This window comes from Mobula hypostoma, chromosome 8 (assembly GCF_963921235.1).
Source record: "Mobula hypostoma chromosome 8, sMobHyp1.1, whole genome shotgun sequence".
Classification (NCBI taxonomy): Eukaryota; Metazoa; Chordata; class Chondrichthyes; order Myliobatiformes; family Myliobatidae; genus Mobula; species Mobula hypostoma.
Window position 1 is genome coordinate 104,595,964 of NC_086104.1, and position 27,935 is coordinate 104,623,898.

General features: G+C 43.6%; 1 protein-coding gene across 4 annotated transcripts in view; it reads left to right on the forward strand.

The window, feature by feature from the left end:
* Window positions 1-27,935, forward strand: part of LOC134350815 (unconventional myosin-VI) — a 281,728-nt gene that overhangs the window by 33,511 nt on the left and 220,282 nt on the right. Inside the window, exon 2 of one of the 4 annotated variants that reach the window (XM_063056534.1) lies at window positions 21,430-21,527. The exons of the other annotated variants lie outside the window; for them this stretch is intronic. The gene's annotated coding sequence lies outside the window, so the exon portion shown is untranslated. The remainder of the gene's footprint in view (window positions 1-21,429; window positions 21,528-27,935) is intronic. 4 annotated transcript variants of the gene reach the window in all.

Here is a 27,935-nt window from a genome sequence, read left to right on the forward strand (position 1 = left end):
CTCATTCTCTACCTTGTTTCCTTAACGTTTACAAACCTTGATTTCTTTCAGTTCATGTTGTCTTACTCGCGACACTAATTTCTGCTGCAACACTCCTAGTTTGGTGGTAATCGGCCAGATTTCCTGCACTTGGCCGATAGATTGACAACAAATAAAACTCAATTAAAAAAAACATTACTCATAATTCACTGAAGTTGTATTCAGAGGATGCCTTTCAAGAAGCCCCACCTAAAGGGGTGGGGCTGGGAGAAATGGAATGTGTACCTCTGTCAGTGTGGGTGTGGAGAGAATGTGCACCTTTGTAAGAGTGGATGTGGAGAGGATGTTTCCTTTGGTGGGGGAGTCCAAGACCAGAGGGGACAGCCTCAGAATAGAGTGGTGTTCTTTTAGAATGGAGATGAGGAGGAATTTCTTCAGCCAGAGAGTGGTGAATCTGTGGAATTCGTTGCCACAGGCAGCTGTGGAGGCCAAGTCATAAGGCTTGATAGATTCTTGATTAGTCGGGGCATGAAGGAATATGTGAAGAAGGCAAGAGATTGGCACTGAGAGGGAAAATGGATCAGCCATGATGAAATGATGGAGCAGACTTGATGGGCCAAAATGACCTAATTCTGTTCCAATGTCTTATGGTTGTATGGTAGTATAATGCACACTTCCATATGTGTCATATTGTGCAGGCCATGGTATAGATGTACAGTATTGTACAAGGGACATCTCATATCCATTTAGAGCAAATGCATGGATAGGTAATACAGTACTCCCCCATGCTCCTTGAAGACAGAATGGGGTTTATTATCACTGAAGTGTTATGAAATTTGTTATTTTACGTCTGCAATACAGTGCAATATGTCCTACAGGTTACAATAAGAGATGTATAGTTAAGTGGTGGAAAACTGAACTAAATGAGGACAGTTTCACAAATTTCTGTAATGTGAATCTTTAAAAAAAAAGTTACATTTGTTTCTTTTACATTAAAGATCATTATTTTTCTCAAATTCTGCAAGTGAATTTGTTTCTCAGATGTTTTGAATTCCCTGAGGGTGAATTTCCACTATCCAGACTGCTGTAACATGGGTACACTGTAGAGGTTTAAGCAGAATCTCAATGCTGAAAAACATTTGCATATTATTAATTACAGAGATAAAATATCAATTTAAATTTGTAGAAATAAAACACTAAGGTAATGCATAAATTGGTTTGTTCAGCAGCTTAATAAAGCCATCATTTCTCGAAGACCTTGGTACATGTTACTCATTAACTTAAAGGCACTAAACATAGCTCCTCAATCCACCACCATGGTGGAAAGGTTAATTTATTGAAACTTGTAAATTTTTATAAAATATATCATTTTATTGCAGAGATGATGTAGATTAAGAACTCCCTATTTGCTCAAGGCCATATGTTCATCGAACTGAAACTGCAGTAGTGTCAAAGGAAGTAATGTTTCTTTAAAATGTCAAGATATTTTTCTCCCTGTAACCTTTGACGCCCTTACTAATCAAAAACCTATCAAACTCCGTTTCAAATATACCCAATGACTTGGGTCCACAGCTGTCTGTGGCAATGAATTCCACGGGTTCACCACCCACTGACTAAAGAAATTCCTCCTCATCTGTTCTGAAGGGCCGTCCTTCTATTCTGAGACTGTGCCCTCTGGTCCTAGACTCCCCCACTATTGGAAGCATCCTCTCTACATCCACTCCATCTAGTCCTTTCACCATTTGGTAGGTTTCAATGAGATGCCCCTCATTCACTGAACACCAGCGAGTACAGACCCAGGGCCATCAAACACTCATCATTTCTGGGACAATTCTCATGAACATCCTTTCCAATGTCAGCACACCCTTTGCATTTCTATGTAAAAGTGAGTGAGCATTAAGGTGCATTACAGCTCTTGCGGGACGGAGAGCATAATGAATAGCAGGAGAGAGGACGTCATGGCTTCCCCAAAGCTGAATGCACAAATTTTTGACAGATTTCTTTGGTTAGTCACTAACCTAACCCAGCTGACACTTCTCCCTTTGTCAATGAGACTGCCTCACGGCCTTGGCATGTTTTAAGAATTAGATTTGGAATTTTGTTAGTTTATGAATTGCCAGTCAAACCAGTTGCGTGAGGCTCAAAACTGAGTGGAAAATTTAAGGCGCGTTCCAAAGAGGTTTAGCTTTCCAAAAAAAGTACATAGAACCAAGATATAGATTAATTAATAGCAAGGAATGGGTGGTGGTAAACCGGGACAACTGGTTCCTTTCAAGCTTTTAATGAACTGGTTTGATTGAGGCCGATTCAGTCATTAGAGGATGCCTTGCAGCTTCTGGCGATTGTGGTCATGTGGAGTAATGAACTGTTTGATGCAAGGCTCAAACCAACCTGTGCCCAGGCTGTCTGAGCTGAGGATATGCAACTTCTTCCACGCCTGACTGACCCTCGCTGCAGGTACCATGGTCCAGGGAACCCTGTCCCAGGTACACACCACACACCGCATGCCCACCTGATCCAGAGTTACAGCTTTGAACAAAACATTTGCTGAAATAAACAGCATTTACTAACTTTAGTACAGTGAAATACTGCTCTGACATGGCTATACCTGGCCCCACTTGGTGGACCAAATTGTGTACTTGCCTTACAAAGCCTTCAAAAGGGACCCAAGAGCCAACATCTCTGCGTGGATGGTGAGCATATGTGTAACAAACGGCCAGAGGAAGTGGTTGTGGCAGGTACAATAGTAACACTTAAAAGACAAATGCGGGATAACAAGACTAGCAGAGAAACATGGGCAGTTGATGTTTTGGGCTGAGACTCTTCTTCAGTTCATTTGTTTGGGACAGCTTGAGTAAAGCCCAACCCACGTGTGTGTGAAATATTTGGGAGGTTCCTGAGACTAAATGCTGGAGTCTGGAGCAATAAACAATTTGGTGGAGGACCAGCGGGTCAGACAGCGTATGTGTAATGCTACAGCTGTGAGCTGTTGTCCAGAACCTGCCAAGTTGCCCCATAGTTTGCCCTTTAAAGTATTTGGTATGGTGGTGTTGGATTGGGCTGTAGAACTGTTACTTCCCTTGTAGTTTAACTTTCTTATTCTTTGTATTTTTATATAGTTACCTATATACATGTATTATTACTGGTTGCACTTGCCTTTTCTGGAAAGTTAAGTTTCAGTGCTGGGTATTGCATTACTTGAATAGGGGTTCTCTTATTTCTTAACTGTTATCCATGGAAATTTCAGTCGGATCCAAGAAGGTGAGACCACATTGACTCTGTCTCTTTGTACTTTTCCCTGGCACCAGGGTCTCCCTTTCTCCCTCATTCTTCCTCTCTCTTGTTTGTTCTTGAAATGCTTAATGAACGATTGTAAGCAACAAGTTTTATGTCTCTTTTGACTTCAGCAGAACCTCTGATCAAAAGTATCAGCGACCAGCAGTGGCGATCTCTAAATGCTGCATGTTGTTGTTCGTCCATCGTCGATGAGGACCTGGACACCATTTGATGGTGTCGAGACTAGCGCTTGATTTGGATTTAAGTGAGGGAGAGTTGCGCAGCGTCAGCCTCACTCTCTGTCTCCAATTCCCATCTGGATCCAGTGGCAAGACAGAGTCGGACAGCTGGAGATGGGACTAGGCGCAGTGGATGACCAGGACATCTTCTGTGTCTTGTTGTGCTCTGCACGTTCCACAATGCTTGCAGAGACCGCTTTTTTGACCGTTGGACCTTCCATAGGTCTCGTCCGCTCAATCTGCCGGAGTCTGTCTTCACATGCTGGGATGGACAACTCCCTATCTCACCGAGGGTTTGAGACCCGTCGGCTACCCTCACCTGGTTTAGCCGGCTTGTCGAAGCCGTTGCCCGGGGTGTGGCCGCTGTCGCATGCAAACAGCTACGGGGAGTCACAGGTGAGAGCTGAGTGCCAGGTGGGGACCAAAGGTGGACAAACCGCCCTGAAAAGGACGCGACATGTTCCCCACCAGAGGTGCTACCCCTCCCTGACACCCCATACACCCCATAATGCTGCTGGCGATCAGCAGTGGTCAGGCTAAGAGAAGGGGAGTTGTTTAAACTTGTCAGCTGACTAACAGATTGATTATCAGCCTATGCTGATGTGACATTCAGTTTTCTTTGAAACTGAGTGGAGTATTGGCTTGAATTGACTTTATTACTTACATCCTTCATATACACGAGGAGTAAAATTCTTTACGTTACCTCTGTCTAAATGTGCAATTTATAGTAATTTATAATAAATATTATATAGAACGGGATAGTCAATATAACATAGAAATACGGTTGTGTCAGTGTTGGTGCATGGCCAAGTGGTTAAGGCGTTCGTCTAGTGATTTGACGGTCTCTAGTTCGAGCTTTGGCTGAGGCAGCGTGTTGTGTCCTTGAGCAAGGCACTTAACCACACATCGCTCTGCGACGACACCGATGCTAAGCTGTATGGGTCCTAATACCCTTCCCTTGGATATCGGTGGCGTGGAGAGGGGAGACTTGCAGCATGAGCAACTGCTGGTCTTCCATACAACCTTGCCCAGGCCTGCGCCCTGGAAACTTTCCAAGGCGCAGATCCATGGTCTCCAACTAATGGATGCCTATTACAGTTGTGTCAGCATGAATTAATCAGTCTGATGGCCTGGTGGAAGAAGCTGTCCCGGAGCCTGTTGGTCCTGGCTTTTATGCTGCGGTACCATTTCCCGGATGGTAGCAGCTGGAACAGTTTGTGGTTGGGGTGACTTGGGTCCCCAATGATCCTTCAGGCCCTTTTTACACACCTGTCTTTGTAAGTGTCCTGAATAGAGGAAAGTTCACATCTACAGATGCACTGGGCTGTCCTCACCACTCTCTGCAGAGTCCTGAGATTGAGGGAAGTACAGTTCCCATACCAGGCAGTGATGCAGCCTGTCGGGATGCTCTCAATTGTGCCCCTATAGAAATTTCTTAGGATTTGGGGGCCCACAGCAAACTTCAACTGTCTGAGGTGAAAGAGGTGCTGTTGTGTTTTTTAACCACACAGCTGGTATGTACAGACCACGTGAGATCCACAGTGATGTTTATGCTGAGGAACTTAAAGCTGTTCACCCTCTCGACCCCAGATCCATTGAGTCAATGTGATTCCCTCATAACGGGTAGTAACAAGAACTGGAAATACCTGCTAGGTCAGACTGCATCTGTGGAAAAAGAAACTGACTTCAAATTTCAGGTCAGAACTGAAAAGAAACTAAAACCTCCATGAGGGGTATGTCTGTGACAGGGTAAAACTGGGCTGGCAATGGGAATAAGCTGAAAACAAGCTTGTCTGGTTGAGGAACCATCAGAGAGAGACAGATGAAAGTACACGTGAGTTGAGAAATGTAGAGCAGACAGACGAGTCCAACAAGTCAGACAGGGCATGTCCTCCACTCCCAAAGAAAATAAGGAAGGGGAGGGGTGGGGAAAAAAAAACAAGTGGGATCTAGTGTTACAGATGAATGAATGATACAGACTGAGGTACCAAGATGCCTGAAGTTCTAGCACCCAACGTAGAGTCCAGGAAGGATGCAATGTTTCTGTTACGCAGTGCAATGGCATTCATTTCAAGGGGACTGGAGTATGAAAGCAAGTGTGTAACGCTGAGGCTTTGTAAGGTGTTGCTCAGTCTTAATTTGGAATATTGTGAGCAATTTTGGGCCCTGTATCTGAGGAAGGATGCGCAGGCCCTGGAGAGGGTCCACAGGAATGATCCTCGGAATGAAAGGCTTTACATGTAATTTCTCTGATGCGATTTGATGTCTTTTTGCCTGTACTTAATGGAGTTCAGAGAGAAAAGGAAAAATCCCATTGAAACTTACTGAATGCAGAAAGGTATGGATAGGATATGGAGAAGTTTTTTTCTGCGTGTGCCTGTGTGCGTGCGAGTCTGTGTGTCTGCATGCGCGTCTGTGGGTGTGCGTGTCCCTGATGATGTCTTTTTCATGGCTTCCACAAGGCGCAGAGAGAGAGAGGGGGACTGTGTGGTGCGCCACTCCCCACACCTTTTGCAGTATTTTCCCTGTTATTTTTACGAGGTCGAGTTGCGATCTCGACACTCAACCCGGCATGGATGGAAAGCGTACTTGAGAGCGGACCCGACTAGTTTCGAACCTGGGATCCTCCGCTCCCGGGTCCGGCACCGATGTCATTGCGCCACCAGCCGGCCCAGATGTGGAGAAGTTTCCATTAGTAGTAGAGTCTAGTATCGCTTTAAAACTGAGATGAGGAATTTCTTTAGCCAGAGGGTGGTGAATCTCTGGGTTTCATTGCCACAGAGGGTTCTAGGAGTCAAGTCATTGGGAATTTTTAGGACAGAGATTGATAGGCTCTTGATGATAAGGGGTGGGGGGGGGGTGGTGGACTAAGATTCGTGGAGAGAAGATGGGAGAATGCGGTTGAAAAAGATTAGCCTTTACTAGTAGAGAAGACTTGATGGGCCAAATGGCCTAATTCTGCTCCTTTTGTGTTCAGATGAAGGATGATGTGCTGGGCCATGTTGTAGAACACAGGTTTCCGATTGATCGGTGAGAGTGGGGGGGAGGGAGAGGGAGTTGGATGCAACCAGAATCTAGGGGTCACCACAGATGTTCCACGAGATGATCTCCCATTCTCCCTTCCTCCGGTGCAGAAGCGAGACCACTCAGTGACCAATGAATGCAGTGCACTGGATTGGAAGAAGAGCATGTTAATCACTGTTTCAGCTGCAAAGAGTCTCTGGATGGTGGGGAGGAAAGAGGTAAAAGGACAGGTGTTGCATCACCTTATGTGCTTCCGGTGTGGCCTCCGGTATATTGGTGAGATCACTCAGCTGAGCACCTATGCTCTATCCACCAGGAAAAAGCGGAATCTCCCAGCGGCCACCCACTTCAATTCTACTTCCACTTCCCATTCCCATTCTGACATGTCAATCCATGGCCTCCTCTACTGCGGCGATGAGGCCACACTCAGATTGGAGAAGCAAACCTTGTATTCTGTCAGGGTAGCCTTCAACCTGGTGGCATGAGCATCGATTTCTCAAACCTTCGGTAGTTGCTCTTTTCCGTAGATGCTTCTTGGCTTGCAAAGTTCCTCCAGCATTTTGTGTGTGTAGGCTCTATGGCCAGTTGATGTTTCAGGTTGGAACCCTCCATCTGGAACCCTTCAGAGCAAATCTGAAATCCTTCGTCTGGACCAGATCTGGATCCCTTCAGAGCAAATCTGAAATCCTTCGTCTGGGCCAGATCTGGATCCCTTCAGAGCAAATCTGAAATCCTTCGTCTGGACCAGATCTGGAACCCTTCAGAGCAAATCTGAAATCCTTCGTCTGGACCAGATCTGGATCCCTTCAGAGCAAATCTGAAATCCTTCATCTGGACCAGATCTGGAACCCTTCAGAGCAAATCTGAAATCCTTCGTCTGGACCAGATCTGGAACCCTTCAGAGCAAATCTGAAATCCTTCGTTTGGACCAGATCTGGATCCCTTCAGAGCAAATCTGAAATCCTTCGTCTGGACCAGATCTGGATACCTTCAGAGCAAATCTGAAATCCTTCGTCTGGACCAGATCTGGATCCCTTCAGAGCAAATCTGAAATCCTTCATCTGGACCAGATCTGGAACCCTTCAGAGCAAATCTGAAATCCTTCGTTTGGACCAGATCTGGATCCCTTCAGAGCAAATCTGAAATCCTTCGTCTGGACCAGATCTGGATCCCTTCAGAGCAAATCTGAAATCCTTAATTTCCAATGCTGCTGCTTGGTTTTAATGAAGAACCTTTTGGCCACCTGCCCTGCCTTCCTCTTTATGTGGCTCAGTATTAGATGCTGTTTTTAATTATGCTACTGGGAGGTGCCTGTTGCATGTTTAGTGAGTTAAGAGCAATAAAACTGCACATCATTATTGCTTTGGGCATGTCTTTGCGATGAAACTCCGATAGTGATGGCACCTGGTCAGATGCTGGTATTCACTTAGTTAATAGTGTGACTGTGAGCAGCTCCTTGCACACAGACTTTAATTTGTATAAAACTTGCCAGAATTATTAGAAAATCCAAATGAAAGCTTGAAGTAAGTGCGTTTAATATAAGCTGTGTACCCTGCCCGTGACTGACCTTTGCCCGAGGAAAAGCTCCGTTTCGGTCTTCGTTTCTTGATATTTGTGGGTCTGTTGCCCAGCCCTTGAGCGAGTTGATTTGGCAAGGTGCAGATTTGTGTTGTATTGCTTACGGACTTTGCCCAGTGAGTAATTATTCATTTCCTGTTGAAGGTTTTGTCCACGTCAGGCCTTGCTCACAAGCTGTGGCTCCTGAACCATGTGGAACCCTTCAAAGCCCAGGTAATGGAGCCTGAAAGGAAGGTTACCAACTCCACATGAATTAATGTCCAATTCTAGGAAAGCTAGGGAAATTTTCTTTTAATAAGATGTGCTTCTCGGAGTACTTCCCTTTTCTAGTAATAGAACTGTTATATAAGTTGGGAAGCGGGAAAATTCATCTTGCCTGATGTCCAAGAGGCAACCAAATCATTCACAAGGTCTGTTAGCTGGGAAGCTGGTGCACCCAGTGTATATGAGGCGGACCAACGTCTCATGCGAGAGGGCATGCATTTAAGGTGAGAGGGGGTGAATTCAAAGGAGACATGCAAGACAATTTTTTAAATGTAGGGAGTAGTGGGTGCCTAGAATGCACTGTTGGGATGGTGTTGGGGGCACTTAGAAAAGCATAGAAGGAGCTATATTGTCTGTGTTCAGGCTGAAGGGATGAGGTGTTGTTGTCTTAATTAGTTTGGCACAACATTGTGGGGCAAAGGGCCTGTTCCTGTACTGTGCTGTTATATGTTCAACAGCAGGGAGTCACATGATTACACAATCTCGCCTTATCTTTATGCCAATCTTACTGCCTTCTTCCCAAAGCTTGAACATGTCATCTTGTGCGAAGGAACGTGCCAGGTCCTAAAGTTGTACACCATGGAAACGCGTAGCTCCTTCAGCTCGCTGTCCACGCTGTCGCGCGCGCGCTCTCTCTCTCTCTCTCGCGCACACGTGAGCTCATGCTGAGTTGAGTGTGCTGGTTTCCTAAGGGGCTGTCAATTGCTGGGTGCCCAGATGACTGTAGAGGCTGATCCGGCATGGCTTGGTGGAAGAACAAGCTGGATCAGGACAATCTACAGTCATACCACCCAGGGATGTCCAGCGCAAGGGCTTGAGCCATATCATTCTTTTTTTTTGTGTGACTGTGTCTTTTTGAATTGTAACCATGGGTGCTGTTGGTAATTTGTTGGCTGCTTGGCCCCAGAGGAGTGCTGTTTCATTTGATTATGGTTGAGTGATGATTGAACGTATTCTGGTACAGTGTGGGCAAGAGCTAGTGGTGGCTGTGGTTAGTGCTTGGGTCTCTTGGTTGTCCTGTCTCTCCTGTCATAGCTGTTGCTTGCTCTCTTCCAGTGCAGCAAAGGTCGTTCTCATTTAACGTAGCGCTCTCTCGAGCAGATTTCCCCAGGTGCAATGTCTTCCCAGCTTTTAGATGTAATGTTTAGTTTCTTCAGGCTGATTTTGATATATTTTAAGCTTTCCCTTTGCTCGCTGATTTTCCTTCAACTAGGAGTGAAGGATCTGTTTTGGGAGACGCTAGTTAGGCATCCGGATCACGTGACCAATTTATCATGGTGCTGTTCGTGTTGGCCTCCTCCTGTACGCTGGTGTTAGTGTGTCTGTCCTTCCAGCCGATCCTCAAAATCTTTCATAACAACCATCAAACATCCACCTACACTCGTCCTGTGTTACTCCCATTTCTTTGTTTTCTCCACCGCCACACGAGGGGCAGTTTGCTGCGACCAGTTAACCTGTCGAGCAGCTTGTCCGTGGGACGTGCGAGGAAGCTGGAGCATCCGGAGGAAACCCATTCAAAGATGGAGAACGTGTAAAGCCCACACAGCCAGCGCCGGGGCTGTGGGTCGCTGCTGGAGCCGCGGGCCAGTACAGTAGCACTGTGGGCTGCATCAGCGGTTCATTACCGGCTCCTGCTGATTTCCTTCCTGTCACTGAGATGAAATTCAGCTCACTCAGCACAGGCGTTTGAAGGTGTTTTTCTGAACTGGTATTGTGTTGTATGACCCACACTGATCGCCTTGACACATCCTGCTTGTATGCTGTCATCCAGTTATCCTTGTTTCCAGATCAATTCACCCCAGCACCGAGCTGACTCCACAGCCGACGGACAGGCTCACTTTACAGGACTCTGCAGCTCATGTTCTCTCTATTATTTATGGTATTTTTATTTGCAGTTTGCCTTTGGCAAATTGCTTGTTTGTCAGTCGGTGTGCAGTTTTTCATTGATTCTGTTGTACTGGGAATGCTTGCAAGAAAATGAATCTCAAGGTAGCATTTGCTGACGTTGATAACAAATTTACTTTGAACCAATCTTGTGGGATTCAGTTTCAACAGGATATCTTGCAACAAAGCTCTATCAAGGTTGTTTAATCTCCCTTTCCAGTACACAAGTGTGAAGGAGAATGGTCTGATGCACCACACACACTAAGATAAAGAACATAAAAATAAAACAATAAATGTAAGTACATAAGATATCTTACATTGATATTTTGGTCAGAAATGTTTCTAGTACTTAAAACACAGCAAATTTTTGGGGGTGGGAGGGGGAAGGAGTGGGATGGGAGGGGGGTGGAGAGGAAGTACTCTTTATTGCCTTGTTACCACTAACCTGATCCAGTGCAGAAGAATTGTGGGGAAGATACTGAGTGAACGTGGCTGGATAAAGGCAACTTTAGATTGTGTCTGGTCAGTTGGTCATCTCCGACGTTCTGCGGTACAACCCTGACCACTTGATCTGCTGTTACCGTGCAGATATGGCTGCCTTAGCCAATGACAGTGACTGCGGTGTAAGGCTATAATCAAATATTCCACTTTCATCTTTATTCCACCCTTGAGATGGGAATGTAGATCCCCAGAGTGGTGCAGCATCATAACAGGCCCTTCGGCCCATTGGGTCTGTACTGACCATCAACAACTCACTTGCACTAATCCCTTTTTAGTCTGCCCAAGTTCCCTTTAATTCTCTCCCTTCAGGGGCATTTACAGTGGCCAATCCACCTGCCAGTCTGCGTGGCTCACGTGATAAGTCGTCCTAGCATCACTTGATTGATGCAAGTGACCAACAGTAGCCAGAAATCCCAAATGTAATCTGTATTTTGCAATGCGGTTAGTATAGAAGATTGCCAAAGGATACAGTGGGATATAGAATCAATCTGAACTGGAATGTGCTGCCTTATACGATGGTTTTAATCAGATTTTTAAACTGAACTGAACGTAAACTTGAAGAGAAGAATGCAGTTCTGGCTGTGAACAGTGCATGGCAGTGATCTGCTCACATTGGGCTGGGGGACTGAGTAGCCTCCTGTACAGTTGGCTTGGTTGGTCCAGCTGTATATTTTTGAATTTGAATGTGGTTTCACTGAATGGCAAAGTCAGGTTTATTGTCAAATGCACAAGTGGGAAAACTTGTACAACGCACGAAATGCTGGAGGAACTCCAGAGGTCAGGCAGCATTTATGGAGGTGTTTCCGGACGAGACCCTTCTTCAGGACTAGAAAGGAAGGGGGCAAATGAGCTAGAATAAGATGGTAGGAGGGGAAGACTTTCTGCCTGGCAAGTGATGGGTGAGACCAGGGGAGGGGGAAGATGGGTGATTTCTCCATTCCTCTCTTCCATTTTCCATTCTGGTCTCCCTCTCTTCCCTTCACCTATGCATCACCTCTATCTGTCTCTCTCTCTCCCCCTTCCCCACCCTTTTCTCCCATGGTCCACTCTCCTCTCCTTGGATTCCTTCTTCAGCCCTTTACTTCTTCCCCCTATCACCTCTCAACTTCTCACTTCATCTCCCTCCTCCGTATCCACCCACCTGGCCTCCCCGTCACCTGCCAGCTTGTACACCTTCCGCTCCCCCCCCCCACTTTCTTATTCTGAGATCTGTTTCCCTTCCTTTCCAGCTCTGCTGAAGGGTCTCAGTCTGAAATGTCAATTGTTTATTCGCCGCCGTAGATGCTGCCTGACTTTGAGTTCCTTCAGCATTTTGTGTCTGTTCCTCAGATTTCCAGCATCTGCAGAATCTTTTGTAGCAATGGAAAAGCTTACTACAACACCATCAGGGGTACAAAGAATCATAAAAGCACTATTATTCATGAGAAAATATAAATTAAGTTAAACAATTATACACAATTTTTACAAGAAAACGCAATTAATCCATATAAGTGCAAAGTGATCCAAGTGCTCGGAGGGTTGATAAAATGTGGTGATTAGGGTTTTGCCAGATGGTTCAAGAACCGAATGATTGAAGGAAAATAGCTGTTCTTGAACTTGGTGATGATGTTTCAGGCTGCTGTACCTCTTGCCCAATGGTAGCTGTGAAAAGATGGCGTTCCTCGACTGGTGGGGATCTTTCATGGACATTGCTTTCCTGAGGCAGTGCAGTGCCTCCTGTAGGTAGAAAGCTGGTGGGGTGGAATGTGCCAGTGATGTATTGGCCAGAGTCCACTTCTTCTGGCAGCTCTTGTATTCAGACTGCCGTATCAGACTAAATGCAGCCAGTCAGGATACTTCCAGCAGTACGTCTGTGGAAGTTGTTGGTATGTCCAGTGACAAGCCTTAATCTCCATGAACCAAGGGTTACATGGGTCATGTCCTCTTCTCAGTAGCCTGATGTGTGACATCACCAGGTTCAGAAGGAACTGCTGCCTTCTTATAAACCATAACCTACTCTCCAATAGAACACCTCTTGTACTGCCATACACTTGTTTGTAATTGTGATTTTCACTCTTGTTTTGCACAATCTTTTTCATAACGATCTTGTACAGTTCATGTGTAATATTTATTGAGATACAACGTGGGACAGGCCCTTCGAGCTGTGCCACCCGGCAATCCCCCAATTTAACCCTCCCCTAATCATGGGACAATTTACAAAGACCAATTGACCTACCAACTGGTATGACAATAAACTCAACTTGTGTTGGGAAGTTGGTTTGGTACAGCTCGAGGAACTGCAGTCTCACACTCCTGACCTCTGTATGTGTAGAGTTTGCTGATTACTCCTCATGTCCAGTTGAGCGGGCTTGTTAGTCAATTACTGCCGGTGGGACGAGAACCAGATGAGAGTTAGTGAGATAGGAAATGCTCAGTGAGTTATATAGATTTAATTGGCCAAATCGCTACCTGGTATGAGATAAGAGATGGGCTGATCAGTCCTCACCAAGACTGTTGTCTGTAGATGCCTTGATGGGAATTGCTTAATGCAAGAGTACCTGAAATGGGCCGAAGTTATTGTGGTGGAACAGTTAAACAGGGAGTTAAAGCCCGTGAGAGTTGCTGGACCATGATTTCAAGTATGATGCTACTAACTCAGTTGTCATGCATCTTTTCATTAACATGTTTTGCAGTGCAGATACACGTTAAAAGAAATATAAGAGCTGAGTATTTTACTGTAGGTTGAATGAGTCATACCCAAACCAGATTCTCCTTGCAAATGTTCTTTGATCTGAGCTTTGCGTTTCTGTTTGAAGGGTTTGCAAATCTGAGGTCCTGTTCATTGATCACTTTGGACTAAACCATTGGGGTGAAATTCTTGCTTGCTATCAGTTACATTTTGCTCTTTGCTTTAGTGGTATTTGTTGTCTTCCAGTCACATTCTCACATTGTGTTTTGTGATTCCAGTGACAGTGGGGGACGACTTTGTTCTAATGACAGGAAGTCGTCATCCATTGGTTTCTGACAGAATCATGATGTGATGAAATGGGATAATGTATTGCATTCTAAAAGGGAGTAGGAGTTTTTCCTCTCAACTCTTCTGAAAGGTTAGCTGAGTGGACCTTGAATGATGTTTAGGTTTTTCTAGATTTCTGGCAGATCTGCTGTGGGGATTTTAAAAAACACTTCAGATGTACTTTTGCACATGCTGAGGCTACCTGGATTGGGAGACTTCAGTGCCTCAGGCAAATTGCCTGGGAAAAATTGAGATCAAGGTACCAAACCTGGAGCTACAGGAGACTGCAGATGTTGGAAGCTAGAGCAACAAACAATCTGGCATCTGTTTGAAGAGGCTTGGTGGGAGGAACAATCTGCTGGAGGAACTTAGTGAGTTGAGCAGCATCTGTTGGGAAGGAATTGTTGACGTTTTTGGTCTCAATGCGGGGTTTCAACCGGAATCGGCGGCAATTCCCTTCCCCTCCACGGATGCTGTTTGACCTGCTGAGTTCCTGCAGCAGGATGTATATTGCTCAAAGTACCAAACTTGTTTGTGAAACATTGTGTACAAAATGTAGTGCTGTAAGCTGACCTGAGATGTGGCTTCTTCAGTCCCAATCTATAGCAAGTCCAAGCTGCAGACCTGTTGTATCAATGCCACTGGGGATTTTGTCACCTGTGGGGCACGGGCATCCTGCTTCTGGTCGGCTAATGAAGCAGCTCGATACATTCTGGAGGTCAGAGCTGCTGGGAGCAATGGATAGTCTGTGGGCTTGTTTTTTGTTGTTGGGGCTGCTACATATGCTTCTGCCTGTAGGTGCATTTGTATCACTGTGGCTTTGCTGTTTAAGGGTGTCACTCAGCGTGGGACAGCTTTCTGTAGAGAAAATGTTCCTTCATGGGAATATATGAGCTGTTCGACTGAATCATTTGGTGTACGTGTCTTAGTGCTGAACTAACTTATGATTTTGTCAAAATAAATGGGGTTCAATTCTGCTTCTTAGAATCATAGTTCACCACAGCACAGAGACAGGACCTGCAGCCCATCTAGTCTGTGCCAAACTGGTAATCTGCCTAGTCCCATCGACCTGCACCGGGACCATAGCCCTCCATACCCGTCCCATCATGTACCTATCCAAATTTCTCCTAAATGCTGTAATTGAACCTGCGTTAACCACTTCCACTGGCAGCTTGTTTCACACTTGCCATCCTCTGAAATTCCCCGATGTTCTTCTGAAGAAATTTTCGGTGGTGTAATTCCTAATGAAATGAAATGATCTTAAATATGTGTGGTAGATGTTATTTGTCATTTGGGTCCCCTGATACCTCAGCTATTTCATTTCTGAGTATCCTGGTAATATCTCTAGCAGCACCTGCAAGACGTGTTTATGATAAAACTTCACGATCTATGCCTTTTGTTTTTCATGTTTCAGGCACACTGAATCGTATTAATTCTTGTTCCATATCCAACCATTTCACGGCACAAAATCCCTATTCAGTATGATGGTTTGAATAATTAGCTCTCACTGGGGGAGGACGCTGTGGAATGAATTTGTGGGGCCACATATAAAATGAATCTAAATATTGTTCTTAATACTCCCTTTCTTCACTCTGTGTCTACTTTTCAATAATTGTGTGCCTGACGCAATCAATGTGTGGCTGTTAGATGCTTCTGATTTAGTTTTTGGAGTATGTTGGTACCCCCGTACTGCAATGGATTGTTTCAGTTGCTGAAGAACAATAGTCCTATTGTGTTCACTTACAGCTGAGAACTACTACCGAGCACAGGAAGTTAATAATGTACTGCTCGTTTTCCTTCCGCGTTTAGTATGTTAAGTTTCAGAATCGGGTTTAATATCACTGGCAAATGTCGTGAAATTTCATTTCAATTTCAACCAGCGTTTCTTGGAGTCTCTTTGTGTGCTCTCTCACGTTGAGCTTTGTAATGGCATTAGCAAAGGGTCCAACTATCACCTGTGTATTCTCAAAAAAGAGCAGTGTAATTCTGTTGGGACTCCCCTCTGAATATGCAGTGTCTGTTACCTGCTAGCATTGATTTAGACTTGGCGTTTCTTGCATTAGTCATTGTTATTCTTAATCTACTGCATAGCAACCTTAATGGTGAATGCAAGTGACTTCCATATGCTGAAGAGTAAATTAAGTGATCAATCCATTCTCTTAGTGATCCAAATCCATTAGGAGAAGGTCTTTTACTCCTTTATGTCTGTAGTTAATTGGAATAGCTTTTCAAATGCAGCTCATATGTAGTTGTTATTACATTTTTCATGTTTGTAAGCATGGCTTTGGGGACAGAGGCATGAGTTAGGGGTCAGGTTAGGGTTTAGGGATGGGGATGTGGGGGAATTAAAGGTCAGTCCAGAGTGCAAGTCTCTGCTTTACATTCAAAGGCCAGCGATGCAGATGTGGGACACCAGTGGGCATAGTGATTAGTGCAACACTGTGGTACTAGCGACCTGAATTCAATTCCTGGCACAGCCTGTAAGGAGTTTGTACATTCTCCCTGTGACTGCGTGGGATTCCTCTGGGTGCTCTAACTACTTGCCACAACCCAATGACATACTGATTTGTAGGTTAATTAGTCATTATCAATTGTCCTGTGATTAGGCTAGGGATGATTGGGGATTGCTGGGCCAATAGGGCCGAAGGGCCTGTTCCCCACTGTATCTCAATAAAACAAAATGTCAGATGTTGGATGGGCAGGAAGTGAACGAGACCCCCCCCCAATCACACTGATGGGCAGTAGGAATGAGTTCGGGTTACCCCCCTCGCAAATCATTGCTTACACAGTGGAAGAACAAGCTGGATCAGGACAATCTATAGTCATGCAACTCAGGGACTTTGGCTGTATTATATATTTTTTCCCCTTGTGACTATGTTTTTCTGAAATCGTAACCATATGTGCTCTGTGCTGTTGATAATGTGTTTTCAGCTTGGTTCTGGAGGCACACTGTTTCGTTTGGCTGTATTAATGTATGATTGAATTTGTACTAGTGCAGGGTAACCACCATCTGAACGGACAATGAGCAGATGAACACTATCTTACTATTTAAAAAAAAATTGCTCTCTTTGCGCTACTCTTTCATATATAGCACTTATTGTAATTTATAGTTTTTCAATTTATTAAATATTGCAAAGCAACAAATTTCACAACATATGCCACTGATATTAAACCTAATTCTGATTCAATCATGTCCATCCTTCATTCTCTCTGCTCCAGTATGCAGATATATACAGATGCTCCCAGTCTATCTTTGCTGGTCTTGTTTGTTTTTAATGAAATTGACATTTTTCCCAATTTGAGATCTTCATCTCCAGTTCATCCTTGTCTTTTTTTCAAAACTACTTTGAAATATACTGAGTTATGGTCACTATGTCCAAAATTCTCCCCCACTGATTTGACAGGTCCCCAGGATAAGATCAAGGAAAGGATCTGTCTTTTTGATCTGTCGAGATACTCAGTCAGAATCCATTTCAACATCGCTGGCATATGTCATGAAATACATTGTTTTGCAGCAACAGTACATTGCAATACATTATAAAAATTTATAAATTACGTTAAAATATTTTAAAAAATTTAATTAGTAAGTTAAAAAAGAGAGCATAAAAAGATAGAAATAGTGAGGTAGTGTACTTGGGTTCAGAAATCCAACAGCAATGAGAAAGAAGCCATTCCTAAAATGTTGAGAGTGTGTCTTCAGGCTCCTGTACCACCACCTTGATGGTAGCAATGAGACGATGGCATGTCCTGGGTGATAGGGTCCTTAATGTTCCCCAATGTCAGTACTGTGTCAAAGTGCTCTCCCGGAGACAGTTTTGAGAGGTGTGCTAACATTTATAAGGCTATATTGAAGCTGGCTTGGAGATGCTCTCTGAAGACGGTGAACCCAATAATTAAGGGAGTTGTGATGAGCCATCATTGTGAACCTGAGAAAAATCATTTAACCACAACTAGTCACTTCAGTTGTGCTTTTTGATGGCTAATATCCAAGCGGAGGTGACCAAATGATGACAGGCATATGATCATCACAGTGACGAAGTTGAGGGTTGTCGAGCTGGTGGGAATGAAACCAGTGTTTGACGTGGCAGAAGGCCGTGCTGTTTCACACACACTACCTCCCAGGTTACGTGGGCTGTTATGGAGGGCGTCCCATGTTAGAGGCTGAGTGATGGGAGAATCAGTAGGGTCTGCTTGGTGCCTACACATATGCATATTCTACCAGTCTGGTTGTTACCCCAGAGCACATTTCTTATTGTGGTAACCAATGCTGAGGTCACATCTGGCGTGTTTCCAATCTGTGGTTCTGTTTTCATATCAAATTCAGACAGACCTGCAAAAGCTAGCATTAAACATCCTGCTTTATTGATCTTTTTCTCATAAAATTATTAAAAATTGGAATGCAGTCACTTTAGCCTTTCTTCGCCAATCACATTCTTCAGTAAGTTTCAGCAGTTCTGCCTTGTACAGTATAGATACTCTAGTAGTTTATACAAGAGGAGCCCTCGGGAGGAACGGACCTTTTCTATTGATTGGCAACATGATCGTGGACAGTGGCATATGGTTACAGACATGGAAAATGTTACTGTTTAGATAATGCAGCATGTGATTAATATTTAAAGCTACTTTATTAATGAAAAATTAATGTACAAGTTAGAAACCATGAGATAGATTATTATTGAATGTGTTGGCTTGGAGAAATCTTGTTGGGCCAAAGATTATAGCAAAGCATCTCTTGAAACAGCTTTCTTTAAATCTTGAAGCAGAAGACTTTTACTAATTACCTACAAAGTTGTGTTCACTACATTAATGTCCATGATTGTACTTGTCTGAACTGAAGGAACGGACAAACTTGTGCAAAATTGGAAATGGCCAACATTAGTTACTGTTTTAAAAGTTACTGCAACAAGATATGAGCACATCTCTCAAAACCCAATTTGATATTGAAGAGGTATTGTTATATTTTTGGTAATATTTATCCAAACCATAATACATATTAGCTAAAAATTCTTGGAACTTTATATTACATTCTCTTGATGAAATAAAGCAGTTTCTGAGCTGTAGATTTGGTCAGATTGAACTCATTACAATCACACCATAGATTCTTGCATTTGCTGTTACAGTTTAAAAATGCTCTAATCACATAAAAATCAGATGGGTTGGATTGCAATTTGATAATGTGCTTTCTGAAGGAATGGAAGGCTACTTTCAAGGGCCATTGGTATCTGTTGAACAAAACTTTTCTCTGCCTTATCATTATATACTCAAAATAGTACAGTAATGTAAATTCAGTGGCCACTTCATTAGGTACACCTGTACACCTGCTGACGCCAGAGGAGAATGGCCAGACTGGTTCAAGCTGACAAGAAGGCGACAGTAACTCCAATAACCGCACGTTACAGCAGTGGTGTGAAGAAGAGCAAGTCTGCAGGCACAACATGTTGAAGCTCTAAGTAGATGGGCTACAGCAGTGGAAGACCAGGAACATGCATTCAGTCACCGTTTTAATAACTACAGAAGGTACCTAATAAAGTGGCCACTGTGTTGCATCCTGGCCCCAGAGGAATGATATTTCATTTAGCTGTATACATGCGTATGGTTGAATGACAATAAACTTGATCTGCAGAATCTGTTGTGGGATAATGGAAATCAGTCCAGCAATGCTCAAGCCGTTGGACCATTCTATCGACGTCTTTAATCTTGTGTTCGATTTTGCTGCAAAAGTACTTCATCTCTTCAATGCTTAACTCCATTTCTTAATCCCACACTGACATGTCTGTCCACAGTCTACTGCTATATTGAGGGGAGATGCAGGTGAGAGGAGCAGTGCCTCATATTCCACCTTGGTAGTCTTGAACCTGATGACAGGAAAGTTGATTTCTCAGACTTCTGATAACCACTCTCTCTGTCCCCTGATCCCTTTGGCCACCTTCACGCCTTCTCTTTATCTCCCTTGCCTTGCAATCTGCCCATCACCTACACATCCCTTCCTTTGTTTCACTACCTCACCTCTTTCCATGGCTCATTGTCATCTCCATCAGTTTCCATCTTGTCAGCCCCTTAAACCTTCCAACTTCTTGCATCATTCTCACTCTCCTGCCTGTCGAGGCCCTCTCACCTGGATTCACCTATCGCTTACCAGCTCTTGCACCACCTATTCCCCCCCCTTCACCTTTTTATCCCTGCAAGGTCCCCTCATTCTTTCCCATCTTCACGAAGTACTTGACTTGAAACATCATTTCCCGTCATCGATGCTGCCTGACTGAGTTCCTCCAGCATTTTGTGTGTTGCTCCAGATTTCCACTTTTGAAGTCTCTCTTGTGTTTGGAAGTAACAGAGCTTTGCTCACCCCTTTTGTCATCAGACCAGTTTCATTATGAGCATTTCTGAAAAGTTTAAGTATTCATGAATATTGGGTTCAAAGAAGAACTCTAGCCTAATGTAGCAAGTTAGAAATTTTCCTCGGTGTCCTCAGGCCATTAAAGTCAGTTGAGGGATCAAAGCATTTCATATTCACCCATTTGCCCATACTGGATGACACTGATGACTTGTTATACCGAGGGAGCTTTCCTCCATGCAAGGTCTCGAACCTGCTGCTCTACAATCCTTCCAGATGCCTGCTTTCCTCCTTTTCTGGTCTTGAATGGCAGGCTACACAATATATTAATTCATCAGCCTGGGTCTTGCATAGCAGTTTGGCTTGTGAAAAGAGTGAGCGAAATAGGCATGTATTCATAACTAGACATGGCCGTTTCAGAATGAGATGAGGAGAAACTTGTTTATAGAGTAGCCATTAATTAGAAAGAGAAATACCAATTATACCCCATCGCATTCATTTTATTATTGAATTCAAGGTGGGAAATAAACTTTGGAAGTAACAAGACATACAATTTATATAGCAACATTTAAGCAGAATTGTACATCCTCTGTTTCTTGGTGGGCTTGAGATGATGTGAGTAGCCACATGTTTGGTGAGTGCAAGGATTAAAAAGCAAGCAGGACCTTTCAGAACTTGGTGGGCTTGAGATATCATGGTTATTAGTCACTTGCCATCAGACTATTAAAAAAAACTTTCCTAATATTGATTGGCACCTCCTTCATGAAAAAAGTTTGGATGGAGTGGAATTTGTCAGGTGCATCCTGACACAACATGTAGACGGGCTAACTAGAGGAAAGACCATACTGGATCTGATACTGGGCGGTGAAGCTGGTCAGGTGTCAGATCTCTTGGTGGGTCAGCATTTTCAGAGACAATGACTCCAACTCCCTGTCCTCACTGATGCCTTGGAGAGGAACTGAAGCAGATGGTATGAGAAACATTAATGAGGGAAGGGGGAATTACGATGCTATTAGGCAAGAGCTTGGAAGCATAAACTGGGAATGAATGTGCAACAGAAACGTGGAAGTGGTTTAAGGAGCACTTGATTAGGATTCTGGATAAGTTTGTCCCATTGAGGAAGAAAAGGACGATAGGGTGAAGGAACCATGGTTGACAAGAGATGTGGGACGTCTAGTCAAGAGGAAAATGGATTTATACTTAAGGTTTAGGAAGCAAGGGCCAGACAGGACTCTGGAGAGATAGAGTAGTCAGGAAGGAGTTGAAGAAGGGACTTGGGAGAGCTAGAAGTTTAAAGTACATTTATTATCAAATTATGTATACATTATACAACCTTGAGATTTGTTTACTTACAGGCAGCCACAAAGCAAGAAACCCAAGAGAACCCATTTTAAAAAAAGACCAACAAACACCCAGTGTGCAGAGAGAATAAAGAGGGCATGAGAAGTTCTTGGTGAGTAGGATTAAGGGAAAACCACAAGGCATTTTACATGTATGTGAAGTACAGGAAGATGACTAGAGTGAGAAGAGGAGGTCCTCAATGAATACTTTGCTTCAGTATTCACTGCTGAGAGAACTTGGTGTTTATGAGGAGAGTGTATAACAGGCTGATCTGCTACAACATGTCGACATTAAGAAAGAGGATGTGCTAGAACTTTTGACAAGTAAGTCCCTGGAGCCAGACAAGATGTACTCCAGGTTACCATGGGAGGTGAGGGAAGAAATTGCTGTACTTTTCACAATGACCTTTCCATGCTCACTGACCACAGGAGTAGTATCAGGTGATTAGAGAGTAGCAAATGCTATTCCTTTGTTTAAGAAGGGGAGTGGGGATAGCCCTGGGAATTGTAGTCCGGTGAGTCTTCCTTCAGTGGTGAGCAAATTATTGGAGAAGATTCTTAGATAAAGGATGTGTGAGCAGTTGCAGAGCATAGGTTGATTTGGGTTAGTCAGCATGGCTTTGAGGGGCAGGTCATGCCTCACCAACCTGATTGAATCCTTTGAGGATGTGCCAAAGCACTTTGAAAGTAGAGCAGTGGCTGTGTATATGGATTTTGGCTCAGTCAGAAAGTCAAGAGGTATGGGATCCAGGGGAACGTGGCTGTGTTGTTTAGGAATTGGCTTGTCTGTAAAAGCTGGAGGGTGGTTGTAGATGGAACGTATTCTGACTGAAGCTCGGTGTCCAGTGATGTTCAGCAGGGATCAATTCTAGGACCACTGCTCTTTGTGATTTTTAAAAAGAAAGTTATAAATGACTTGGATGTGGAAGTGGAAGGGTGGGTTAGTAAGTTTGCAGATGATGTGAAGGTTGGTGGAGTTGTGGATAGTGTGGAGGGTTGTTGTATATTACAACGGGACATTGACAGGATGCAGAGCTGGGCTGATGAGCGATAGATGGAGTTCAATCCAGAAAAGTGTGAAGTGATTCACTTTGGAAGTTTGAATTTGAAGGCAGAACACAGGGTTAATAGCAGTATTCATGGCAATGTGGAGTAACAGGGAGAGCTTGGATCCCTTAAAGTTGCTGCGCATGTTGATAGGGTTATTAAGAAGGCGTATGGTGTGTTGGCTTTCATTAGTTGGGGAATTGAGTTCAACTCTGTCTATACACTGTATAGAATCCTGGTTAGTCCACTTTGGGATATTGTGTTCAGGTCTGGTCACCTCACTACCAGAAGAATGAAGATGCTTTGGAGCAGGTTCAGAGGAGATTTACCAGGACACTGCTGGATCAGAGAAAGTGAGGATCAGTTGAGTGAGCTGGGGTTTTCTCTCTGGAGTGGAGGAGGATGAGAGGTGACTGTATAAAGGTGTACAAGATGCTAAGAGGTATAGATTAGGGCTAGGTATAGATTAGTATAGCCACGGGCTGTTTCCCAGGGTGGAAATAACTAATGTATGGCATAATTTTAAGGTGATTGGAAGAAAGTGCAGAGGGGGGTGGATGTCAGAGGTATGTTCTTTCCAGTGAGAGGTAGGTGCGTGGAACACCTTCCCAGCGCTGGTGACAGAGGTGGCAGATACATTAAGGGCATTTAAGAAACTCTTAGGTAGGCACACGGATGATAGAAAAATGGGATGGCCATGTAGGAGGGAAGGGTTAGATTGATCTTAGAGTAGGTTTAAAGGTTGTAAGTGAAAGGGCCTCTACAATACTGTAGTGTTCTATGGTACAACTCTTGAGTGCTGGTGCCCCAAACTCCAAGGTAAATTTCTGTCATTTCTCCTTTTTAAAAGAACTTCTCTGTTGGACACGGCTTTCGTACACTCTGTTGCCTCAGTGTCACACTTCAGCAGGGAAGATTCCTGCGAAACAGTTTGGGATACTTTTATTGTATAAAAGGTATTAAAGATACATAATTTGGTTTAAGGTTGCAAAAATAATAGTACTATGCATCATGAGTCACAGGAGATTTTCAGATGAGGGATTACAGATGTTATAAATGTTTTTACCAGACCTTTGGGGGGGGGGCGGTGTTCCAGAATACACTTATAATAAAATTAATTGGTTCTAATTTCAGCTGGATGGTGAGATGGTAACCAAGGCATGCAAGCTTGTGGCAACCACAAAGAATTAAAGGGGAGCTTGTAAAGAGAAAACGAAGGTGGATAGAATGCAGAATCATCTGCCTCTGCATGGCTGGAGCAGGATTGATAGCTTCTGAGGGGCTAGGAGTTGGGTAGTTAATGAAGGATGTAGTCAGGACAAAACGGATGATGAAATTCTGGTGGATGTAGTCGGGACAAAACGGATGATGAAATTCTGGTGGATGTAGTCGGGACAAAACGGATGGTGAAATTCTGGTGGATGTAGTCAGGACAAAATGGATGATGAAATCTCTGTTCTCCAAAGCCGTGTCTTGTTGCACTTGTTTCATACTGTTTTGTACAAGGCGCATTTAGATAGTTTTGATGCAAGAAAGAGGTGAACCTTGCCTCTATGGGCTCTGGCTGTGCTCCTCACTGCCTTGGTGAAGCAGCGATAAACCTCACCCACCCCAGACGTTCCCTGTTCTCTCCTTTCTCTTTCAGCAGTAGGTACAAAAGCGTGACAGCACGTTACCAGCAAGCTTCCATCCTAGTCTTGTAGCACTTTCAAATTGTTGCTGAATACAATTAGATGAACTCTTGACCTCTCTGTCTATTTTGTTAGGGCCTTGCACCTCATTGTCTACCTGTACTGCAGGTAGAGTTGAGTCTGGATCATTGTCTACCTGTACTGCAGGTAGCTTAGAGTCTGGATCATTGCTGTCTGACTCTGAAAGTAGAATAAATGTTCACTCAAGGAAGGGGGATACTTCAGAAAGTCTAAAACTGCCAAATGAACTTCTAACCTGACCAGCACACTTGGGCTTTTGAGTCCTGAGAGTTCTCCAAAGAGGTTTATTTCTGCTCGGAGGATTTGCATATCTGTAGTTCAAAACATTGCTTTTCGGTGAATGTGTTAAAATGTGTCAGTTATCTTACTAAGGGTATTTCACTTTAGCCATGGCCCATCAAGACACATTTTTACTAACAAATCCTGGTGATGAGGGGTCGTGGGCAGAGTCACTGTTATTTGGATGTAAGCTGAAACAATGTTGGGGGCCAACTAGAATAAAATGGGATTTGTTGGATAAGCGCAAGAAGAATTTTGTCACAACCTCTCAACATGTAACCTTCACCAAATGCTGAGGAACTGTGTCACTCCCAATCAGTGACCCCTTGTGCTCAAGTGTTTTGCTTTGCCCTTCAGTTCAAACCTTGGAATTCCATACGAATCAAAATTGTGTGCATCACTGCAGTGGTTCAGAAGGCAACTGCTGGTTCTCCTAAATTTTATAACAAAAGGACAATCAATTTTATTTTACTCCATAGATTAATACTTGGTAGGGAGGGGAAACGCTAGTTTTTTTTTGATGTAGTGTCTTTGATTCAAAAGTTATGGTAATTCCAGCAGTTAACAATAGCATTCACGCTTTTTCGGTTACGGGCTGTTGGGCCAAAAGTCTTGTTTCCACACTTTATGACTGGAAAAATATTCAAATAATGAAAGTATTTAAATTCACCAAAGCTTGCCATTTGTTGTAAAATGTAGACTGCACCATGCTTAAAAAAAAAACCACTAAGACTTTGTATGTTCAGGATGGGAAAGATGTTTCACTGAATCTAGGTAATGTTCTTTAACTTTGCATGTCATAGAGGTATAGAAAAGTACAGTCAATATGTGGAAAGTTTAAAATCACCTCTATAACAACTTTGTTTCTTGTGACAGTCTGTGATCTCACAGATTTATTCCTCTAAGTCCTGTGGACTTGTTGGGTGGTCTACATTATAGCCCCATTAACATGTCATACCTTTCTTATGCCATCAGTTCCACCGATAAAGCCTCATAGATCGAGCTCTGATGCAGAATGATGCTCTGACTGACATTTTCCCTTACTGGTAATACCACAGCTCCACCTCTAATCCCTTTCGCTCTGTCGTGTCGAAAACAATGGAACTCTGGAATACTGTATTGAGCTGCCAGTCCTGACCCTCATGCAAACAAGTCTCTCTAATGGATACAATATCATAATTTTACTTGTTGATTCATCCCCTGAGCTCATCAGCCTTACCTGCAATACTAGCATTGAAATACACACAGCTCAGAACGTTATTCTAGACTGGGTATTGAGCAATGAGGAAGGGTTAATTAGCAATCTTGTCATGAGAGGCCCCTTGGGTAACAGTAACCATAATATGGTGGAATTCTTTATTAAGATGGAGAGTGACATAGTTAATTCAGAAACAAAGGTTCTGAACTTAAAAAAGGGTAACTTTGAAGGTATGAGACGTGAATTAGCTAAGATAGACTGGCAAATGACACTTAAAGGGTTGACGGTGGATATGCAATGGCAAGCAGTTAAAGATCGCATGGATGAACTACAACAATTGTTCATCCCAGTTTGGCAAAAGAATAAATCAAGGAAGGTAGTGCACCCGTGGCTGACAAGAGAAATTAGGGATAGTATCAATTCCAAAGAAGAAGCATACAAATTAGCCAGAAAAAGTGGCTCACCTGAGGACTGGGAGAAATTCAGAGTTCAGCAGAGGAGGACAAAGGGCTTAATTAGGAAGGGGGAAAAAAGATTATGAGAGAAAACTGGCAGGGAACATAAAAACTGACTGTAAAAGTTTTTATAGATATGTGAAAAGAAAAAGATTGGTTAAGACAAATGTAGGTCCCCTACAGACAGAAACAGGTGAATTGATTATGGGGAACAAGGACATGGCAGACCAATTGAATAATTACTTTGGTTCTGTCTTCACTAAGGAGGACATAAATAATCTTCCGGAAATAGTAGGGGACAGAGGGTCCAGTAAGATGGAGGAACTGAGGGAAATACATGTTCGTAGGGAAGTGGTGTTAGGTAAATTGAAGGGATTAAAGGCAGATAAATCCCCAGGGCCAGATGGTCTGCATCCCAGAGTGCTTAAGGAAGTAGCCCAAGAAATAGTGGATGCATTAGTGATAATTTTTCAAAACTCTTTAGATTCTGGGCTAGTTCCTGAGGATTGGAGGGTGGCTAATGTAACCCCACTTTTTAAAAAAGGAGGGAGAGAGAAACCAGGGAATTATAGACCAGTTAGCCTAACATTGGTGGTGGGGAAACTGCTGGAGTCAGTTATCAAAGATGTGATAACAGCACATTTGGAAAGCGGTGAAATGATTGGACAAAGTCAGCATGGATTTGTGAAAGGAAAATCATGTCTGACGAATCTCATAGAATTTTTTGAGGATGTAACTAGTAAAGTGGATAGGGGAGAACCAGTGGATCTGGTATATTTGGATTTTCAAAAGGCTTTTGACAAGGTCCCACACAGGAGATTAGTGTGCAAACTTAAAGCACATGGTATTGGGGGTAAGGTATTGATGTGGATAGAGAATTGGTTGGCAGACAGGAAGCAAAGAGTGGGAATAAACAGGTCCTTTTCAGAATGGCAGGCAGTGACTAGTGGAGTACCGCAAGGCTCAGTGCTGGGACCCCAGTTGTTTACAATATATATTAATGATTTGGATGAGGGAATTAATGCAGCATCTCCAAGTTTGTGGATGACACGAAGCTGGATGGCAGTGTTAACTGTGAGGAGGATGCTAAGAGGATGCAGGGTGACTTGGATAGGTTAGGTGAGTGGGCAAATTCATGGCAGATGCAATTTAATGTGGATAAATGTGAAGTTATCCACTTTGGTGGCAAAAGCAGGAAAACAGATTATTATCTGAATGGTGGCCGATTAGGAAAAGGGGAGGTGCAACAAGACCTGGGTGTCATTATACACCAGTCATTGAAAGTGGGCATGCAGGTACAGCAGGCGGTGAAAAAGGCGAATGGTATGCTGGCATTTATAGCAAGAGGATTCGAGTACAGGAGCAGGGAGGTACTACTGCAGTTGTACAAGGCCTTGGTGAGACCACACCTGGAGTATTGTGTGCAGTTTTGGTCCCCTAATCTGAGGAAAGACATCCTTGCCATAGAGGGAGTACAAAGAAGGTTCACCAGATTGATTCCTGGGATGGCAGGACTTTCATATGATGAAAGACTGGATGAACTGGGCTTATACTCATTGGAATTTAGAAGATTGAGGAGGGATCTGATTGAAACGTATAAAATCCTAAAGGGATTGGACAGGCTAGATGCAGGAAGATTGTTCCCGATGTTGGGGAAGTCCAGAACGAGGGGTCACTTTTGAGGATAAAGGGGAAGCCATTTAGGACTGAGATTAGGAAAAACTTCTTCACACAGAGAGTGGTGAATCTGTGGAATTCTCTGCCACAGGAAACAGTTGAGGCCAGTTCATTGGCTATATTTAAGAGCGAGTTAGATATGGCCCTTGTGGC